Consider the following 8795-nt stretch of genomic DNA (forward strand, 5'->3'; position numbering starts at 1 on the left):
TAACAATCGCTTCATCCACCTGACTGCTCCCCCTGAGGAGATATTTCAGGTGCCTCTTAGCATAGGTGGGATTGTATAAACCCCAATGTCAGGATCCCTCCAAAGAGGGCCACCATAAGCCATATGAGGTCACTGTGGAACTGCAGGTTAGGACTCACTCTGGCTCCGTAGTCCAAAGACGGTGGAGCACGGGCTCTTGTTCTCTCCAGTCACTCACACACACACACCAGAATTGACAAGCCTCCCGATCCCAAGGGAGCAAACACTGACCTGAGTGACCCTTTGGTCACTGAAAGGTGATCAGTTTCTCCTTCCGCCATATGGCGGGTCCTGACTTGGGCAGATGTCCCCGGGCACTCACCAGTCTGATGTCCTGTCCAGGAACCTGTTTCCACTCTCCTTCTGAGTCTGTTTGGGAAGCGGTGTGGGCCAAAGCCACGGCCCGGGTGAGGGTCTGGACCCGGCAAAATGGCCGGTGCGCGCTATCCACCTGTCACTGGGCTGGCGACCGTGGCCTCCCCCGGTTCCCCGACAACGGTGGCACAAGAGGCCAACTAGGTTGTCGGCTTCCCAGCCAACGTACCAAAATGTTGCGGAAACTGCAAAAACTGTGGCAACGGAAGGAGACAAACAGCAGTCAGAGATATGGAAAAGCAAGGTTTATTCAGCACTGGTGTGGGCTCAGAGGAGTCACCTCCAGAGTCTGAGCACCAGGTCTTTGTTCTCAGTAACTTTTATACACTACAAGGTCTTGATTTTCCCATGTAAGCATCCTAGACCTCCCCCATTCCCAAGCAGACAGTGTTCCTCCCTAAGAAACTGAGCAAGCAAGGTTACAGAAGCAGAACTGATAAGCAATGCTGGGTACCTAATTAGCAGGGCTGCTGGCTTGGACAGAGAGCACACAGTTGTTACATTATTACAAGAAGGGTGGCATAGTGATTAGCACAGCTGGAAAGGCTTGCAGCTGCCTTCTTAGCCAAGGGGGGTTTGTTCTTTAGTTAAAACTCCATTTCAATTCCAGGCTGCTGTTTTCTTAAATACGTGTGGAGACTCCTTTCTTCTTTCCTTCCATCCTTCCTTCCCTCCCCCCTTTCTTCTTTGTCTTTCTCTCTGTTTCTCTTTCTTATTTAGTATTAGATTTCATGGGGGAACAACTATAAATTTTTAATTCCAGTATTACTAGAGTTTTGTGAATGATAGGTGGGAGTCTGAATATAAATTTTATATTGATAAGCCAAAAGGAAGGCACACAATTTAATTAATTCTCTCTCTCATCTCTCTCTCTCTCTCTCTCTCTGTGTGTGTTTGTGTATCTGTATAATCACTCAAAAACTTTAATGGGAACAATTACTAAAGTTTTGGGAATATGATATTATGCATTAATTTATATCAATTTCATAACAAATCAATGAGGGTGATAAAGCATGTATAAATTTTATAGGAATGGAAACATCAGCTGTTTTATTATTAGGACATTCAAACACTGGTCTGAGTAGTGTCCATGTCATTGGAACACATTTCTTTAGTTCCTTACAACTGCATCTATTCTCTGTGTTTTGCCTTTATCCCAAGATGTTTTAGAGAACACATCTGTTTTCAAATTTTATTTATATAAGAAAGTATATTTTATCACAGTGAGAGCAGGTACAGCTGTTGAGTGGACCTATAGCTCTGATTACTTTAAGTCTCAAGAGAACAGAAAAGATGTTACTGATCCAACCTGTGGAGATCTGAGATTCATATCTACACAAGGAACTACTGCTTTATCCTCAAAAGAAAAAAAATCAAAGATAATAAAAACTCTACTCTCAGTATCTTTAAGAATTGTGAAGCCTTGTCTTCTCTGAATATTCTGATTACTCTGCACTTTGCTTAATTGTGAGTGTGTTGAGGAAGTAATGATAGAGGTTTCTTTAAAAATTTTGACTTTTCCTGCTGTTTCCACACTAATAGCATCTATTACCATCTGTATGATTTCAGTCTTATTCCCACACAGAAAACAATTTCCTAACCTGTATTTATCTCTCAAATGCTTTTTTCTCATTTTGTGGAAAAAGGACACTGTTTATAATACTATGTTCATTATTTTCCTGGATGTGTATGTTTGTAGTATTACATATTTTGTTTATATAGTCACTTAACACCACTCGCACATGTATGGAAAATTGTAGGTATTTTATGGAAAGTGGAATATCTCAGAATTGCAATCTATTTGGCTAGAATACAAGGAAAATCATATCTTCCTTAGCTTATAATTGCAGTTTCTTATATGTGGAATCTTTAAAAAATGATACAAATTAACTTATTTGCAGAACAGAAACAGACTCACAGACTTTGTAAAACTTTTGGCTATCAAATGGGACAGGTTGAGGGGGAGATGGACTGGGTGTGTTCAGATTGGCATATGCACACTGTTGTATATGGAATGATTGGCCATTGAGGACATGCTAAATGTCACAGAGAACTCAACTCAATATTCTGTGGTAATCTATGTGGGTAAAGAATCTGAAAGAGAATGGATGTGTGTACATGTATAATGAATCATTTTTTGCTACTGTTGCAGAAACCAGGGCAGCAGAAAGAGGCAAGCTGCACTTGGAGATACAGAATAGCTAGGTTTTTTCAGCACAGGTTGCTGGCTCAGAGGAGTTGTCTCCAGAGTCTGAGCCCCAGGTCTTTGTTCTGGGTAGATTTTATACCATACAGATTTTACAGTCTTCCATGTCTTGTTTTTCCTGCCCAATGAGTCCCACCCTCCCCCATCCCTGGGCAGAGAGTGTTCCTGAATAAGAAGCTAAGTAAACAGGATTACAAATGCTAAACTAAAAAGGAAGGCTTGGCTAGCAGGTCTGCTATCAAGGACATTTGTTATGAATGGACAGAACATAGAGCAGCTTGTACATATTTCCTACAAGATTACAAGAAGTGTGGTATGCTGCCAGCAGAGGCAGCTGACAGGCACTTATCTGCCTCTTCAGCCAGGAGGCTTTTTTTAGTTACAACTCTTACTTCATTTCCACAGAAATTATCAAACCATTATAAATCAACTATACTTCAATAAAATTTTAAAATAAATACAACTACAAACAGTAGTTTCTGCAAATCTTGTAGATCTATATTTATTTCATAATTCCAATGATAAGATATAAATAATTATTTTCTGCATTCCTTGAGCTTGCCATTGTATGCTATCTACTAACAAAATCTGAGCTTGAACATAGATGATGATTTCCAGAGCTCAAGACTGCTTTTACTACCTTAAGCTCCTACTTCTTCCCCATTCAACTCCAGTGCACCTGAATAAAGCAGTTTACAAATGCACATGTATTATTTAAAACTATATTACCTAAGCTATACAGTCGTGGGTTTTTCATTGTCAAAGTTGTTGCTGACAGTGGGTTTTTTGGTTTGTTTGTTTGTTTTTATGAGTGCTGTTTAAGTTTTTTGTGTATGTTCTTGATGTTTTTGCTTCTTTTTGTCTTATAAATACTTTTAGTAATAAATCATTCCATTTACTGGTTCCCACTGTGGCTTAGCAGTAGTGAACCCAACTAGTATCCATGAGAATGTGGGTTTGATCCCTAGCATTGCTCAGAGGATTAAGGATCCAGAGTTGCCCTGAGCTGTGGTATGGGTCACATATTCAGCTGAGATTCCACATTGCTGTGGTTGTAGCATAGGCTGGCAGCTGCAACTCTGATTGGACCCCTAGCCTGGGAAACTCCATATGCTTTATGTGCTGCCCTAAAAAGAAAACAAACCAAAAAAAATCATTGTTTATATTATTTAATGTATGAGTACATTTATATACTAAGAATGTATGTACTTATGAATTTAGACATAGAAAACTAGTTCATATTAAATGTAATCAGCTATACATTCATCTGTATATAATATTCTGTAACATATAACAATTATATATATGATAAATGAAATATAATATTTACACATGATATTCTATAACAATTTCATTTATAAATATCATGAAACATAGTCATATTTGGAGAGCAAATCTCCATGAGAACATCTGGTGAAACACTTCAGTTTTTGTTTAAAGCATAGGGAGACCATTGTTTTGCAAATTATTGATTCTTTCTATAGGTATTTGACTGGAATCACTTTTTTATTATCATGGTATATGCTTCAACTTTGTGACTTCTCTCACCAATATCCTTTTTGCTGTGTCCTTGATACTTTATGGTTATATACTTTCTAATGTCCTTATGGAGTCATAAGCCAAAAATAAATTTATTCCTGCATTTAGTGTCAGAATGAATCTGTGTTCTGATAGATAAAACTATTGCTAAAACTCTTACTGCTAACTCATTGGAGTCACACACGGCTTTTCTGTGTCCTGCTGTTGAGACCCCAATATCATGTGTCAGGTCACTATTACATCTTTCATGTGAAACCTAATGCTAATGTAGGAACTCCATTTTTCCCTCTTTTCTCTAAATGATAGAAAGGATAGTTGCATAAATTCCTGCTCTTCATTTCTTTTTATGATTTTTTATGAATAGACAGAACATAGAGCTGCTTGAAGGAATAGTTATACTGCAACTCAAGCAATTGTAATTCTAACATACTCCAGGGATGTGATGTTCCCATTACATTAAGCAGGCTTGGAGAAAAAAAAAAACAAGTAAATATCCTTAACCTCCAAAGTTTTTTATTTAACTGAGCCTATTTATAAGGTATAAAACCCTTATTCTGTATTTTACACCCTGGGTTTTATTAATAGAAAAAAATACTCATTATTTCCAAAAAGCATTTCCTCTTTTTCCCAGAGAGTTAGGCTTGGAATCATTGTGAATCCCAAATTGGTTGATCTAAAATATAGACAAGATCTAATTTATAATCTTGGTCTGTGGGAAATGAACCTCTGCACTAATTGAATGAAGATTTTGGTTTGATTTAAAAGACCCTGAAGATTGCATCCCAAATCACTCAAGTCTTGCAGCTAAAGAGCTATCCAAACTTAAATGCATGGCAGGTTGGAATCAAACAGGCATGAAGAATTCCTCCTGGTAGGTTTAACTGAAAATACTAATTTGCAGATCCCTCTATTTTTGCTTTTTATCCTTATTTATTCTATCACTCTAGTAGGTAATAGGGAGATGATGTTGATCTGGCTGAACACCCAACTTCATACACCAATATTCTTCTTCCTTAGCAACCTCTCTTTTTGTGATACCTGCTATTCTACTATCTTCACTCCTAAAATGCTGGTCAATTTCCTTTCAAAGCACATGTCTATTACATCTTCAGGCTGTGTTCTACAGAGTTTCTTTTTTGCACTGCAGGCCAGCAGAGAAGTAATCCTCCTGTCTATGATGGCTTATGACTGCTATGTAACAATACCCAGCCACTCGTTGTACACAGTTTTTAAGGCACCAAAACTTTGTATTCAGATGGTTCTTGCATCTTACTTAGGAGGGTTCATTAACTCCCTGACACACAATAGGTTTGTTCAAACTAGATTTCTGGGGTCCTAATGTTGTGAATCACTATTTCTGTGACATTCCCCCTTTTCTGAGGCTTTCCTGGTCAGATGCCCAAAACAATGAACTGATGCTTTTGATACTCTCTAGGATCATTGCAATGTTCATTTTTTATCATCATGGTCTCTTATATCTTCACCATCATTGCCATCCAGAGAATCCACTGAGCTGAGGGGAGGTGCAAAACCTTCTCCATGTGTGCCTCCCATGTGACAACTGTGACCTTATTCTAAGGGTCTGTGACCTTCAGTTACACTCAGACAAGGTCTCAGTATTCTCTGGAACAAGATAAAGTCTCCACTATGTATTACACAGTGGTGATCCCAAAGCTAAACCCATTGATTTATAGTCTGAGGAATAAGGGTATGAAAGATGCAACAAAATGGTCAATAGGAAGAGAAACTCCACTTGATTCAATCTTGCCTATGGTTTTGCTGACCTAACATCAACCTTAAAACTAGACATTTTAAAAAAGTTGTATCACAGATATGATCACTAACTAAACTGTAATTATGACACTGATGCATTTTGAGACCCAAGTGTTGAGTTTAACCTGAAGAAAGAAAAACACATTACTCTACTGTGCTTTATCCAAGTGAAGCTTCATGAGCCAGCTGCTATCCAGTTTTACATAGATTCACTTGCCCATGATTTCACTTACCAAAGTGGCATAGATATTCTGGCTTCAACATTATTGTGGTATGTATGAAATCATCCTGGACATCTGGCACCTCACCCACATTTGTTCTCCTTCTTTTGAGTACTTAAAATGTTTATCTAACTATGTTTTCATACTATTGCCATGTTGCTTCTTTCAGGCATTGTCCTGTTATCATGCACATGCACACACACTGCAAACATAACACACACAAAAATAATCATTCATCCTTGAGATTTTTTTTGACAACAAAAGCACAACAATTAGATTGTTTATCTGGTGAAACATAATTATAAGTGTAGTTCAAAAACAATTTGAAAATAAATCCTTAAAATTGTATGTTACTTTGCCACCATCAAATAATAAAGACTATGACGGTTACTACAGTAATTTATTCTGTTGTTGTTATTGAAGTTCTGTTAGAATGGACTGCATAATTTGAAAACAAATGTATAACTTGAATTCTAACTATACAATTAAAACTTTAAACAGGAGTCCCCATCATGGCGCAGTGGTTAACGAATCCGACTAGGAACCATGAGGTTGCGGGTTCGATCCCTGCCCTTGCTCAGTGGGTTAACGATCCGGCGTTGCCGTGAGCTGTGGTGTAGGTCGCACACTCGGCTCGGATCCCGAGTTGCTGTGGCTCTGGCGTAGGCTGGTGGCTACAGCTCTGATTAGACCCCTAGCCTGGGAACCTCCATATGCCACGGGAGTGGCCCAAGAAATGGCAAAAAGACAAACAATAAAATAAAAATAAAAATAAAACTTTAAATATAGTTTTGAAATGTTCAGCATATTATTCTATTACCTTATTTTAAATTGAATATCCAAAAATATTTATTAGGTGCTTACTATGTGTCAAGTGTGACAGTACTGCTCCCAGTTGTTGTATTGGTAAAGCATTAGAGCCACAGTCAAATTGTGTTATAATAGTTAGCACTTGTCAAGTTGCTGCTTATGTGCCTCTGTGGAAATATTACTATTACCCTTAACCAGGTACCAGCAGATTGTAACAACTGTTTTCAATTCTTGTCATGACCCTTGTCATCATTACAATTTAAATTATCAGATGCAAATTGAGAAAGAGTAGACCTTGATGTCATTGAGTTAATAAATTATTTAGAATATAAAAAAAAAGTCCAAGAAATCCCCTTGGAGAATCCTGGTTTTACTGGGCCCCAGCTTGGGACCCCTTCCTTCCCCAGGGCTGAACACCTGGCTTCCAACCCTGCCTTCTTTTCCTTGCCATGCAGTGCAGATGATGGGCTGGGAGGGCCAGAGCCTGGCTGGGATGATCCTCAGACATGGGTCAGCTTCCAAGGAACTCCCAAGCAGTCAGGGATTAGGCCAGGGGGATGGGCTGGGCACCAAGGTGTGAGGGCTTCACAATCCCCCACCACCATCTTATGGCTTCTGAAGGGGTATGGCCTCCTGCACACCTCAGGTCAGAGTGGGGCTTGTGCCTCAGCACAGCCTGGAGACTCCTCAGCATAAGGCAAGATAGGAGCTTGGGTGGGGAGCAACTCCAAGAGGCCCACCCCCATCCCTGTGCCACCTGCTGGTGCTGCAAAGCTGGACAAAGAGAAGCTGGAACCCAACCTCCCCAAGGAGTCCCAGGACATAAAATCACTTTAGAATGACATCAAACAATCTGCCAAGCTCCTAAAGCAGAAGAGGATCACCCTGATATATACCCAGGCTGATGTGGGGCTCAACTTGTGGGTTCTCTTTGGGAACACATTCAGCCAAATTACCATCCACCATTTTGAGGCTCTGCAGCTCAGTTTCACCAACATATCTAAGCTTCGGACCTCGCTACAGAAGTGGGTGGAGGAATCTTACAACAAGGAGAATCTACAGGAGATATACAAAGCAAAGACTCTTCTGCATGCCTGGAAGGGAAAGAAGACAAGTATGGAGAACCCAGTGAGGGGCAACCTGGAGAGCATGTTCCTGTAGGGCCTGAAACCCACCCTGCAGCATATCAGCCACATTGTCCAGCTGCTTGGACTTGAGAAGAATGTGGTCTGAGTATGGTTCTCCAAACTTTGCCAGAAGGGCAAAGGATCAAGCTGTGGCTCTTCACAAGGAGAGTGTGTTGAGGCTGCTGGGTCTCCTTTCCCAGAGGGACCAGTATCCTTTCCTCTGGTTACAGAGCCCCATCTTGGTACCCCAGGCAGTAGGGGCCCTCACTTCACCATGCTGTCCTCCTAGATCCCTTTCCCTAAGGGTCAGTCCTTTTCCTCAATGTCTGTCATCACTCTGGGCTCTCCCATACATTCAAATTGAGGTTCATGCCCTTCCCAGAAGCTTGGGGGGGCAGAGGAAGGGGATAGCTGGAGAGAAAACCCTAGGATTTTTACCAGGGTTTTGGGATTAAGTTCTTCATTCACTAAGAAAGGAATTGAGAACACAAGGGGTCTGGGACAGGGAGTGGTTGGAGGGAAGGTGAAGTTCAATGATGCTCTCAATTTTAATTCCCACATCACTCATCACTTTGACCTTAAATAAAGAATCTGGGAACCCTCCCCCTCAAAAAAAAGAGAAGATTTAAAAACTCCAATATTTTAAAAACACAAAACCCCAAAAATAGAACAACAGTGAAAACTCTCAGATATTCTATGAAAAGT

General features: G+C 40.0%; 2 pseudogenes; both read left to right on the forward strand.

Moving 5' to 3' along the window:
- The first annotated feature begins 320 nt into the window (after positions 1-320).
- On the forward strand, positions 321-5947 carry LOC102165570 (annotated as a pseudogene).
- Positions 5948-6533: 586 nt separating this feature from the next.
- LOC110255275 lies at positions 6534-8454 on the forward strand (annotated as a pseudogene).
- Positions 8455-8795: the final 341 nt, after the last annotated feature.

Source organism: Sus scrofa, unplaced genomic scaffold (genome assembly GCF_000003025.6).
Source record: "Sus scrofa isolate TJ Tabasco breed Duroc unplaced genomic scaffold, Sscrofa11.1 Contig26, whole genome shotgun sequence".
Lineage (NCBI taxonomy): Eukaryota > Metazoa > Chordata > Mammalia > Artiodactyla > Suidae > Sus > Sus scrofa.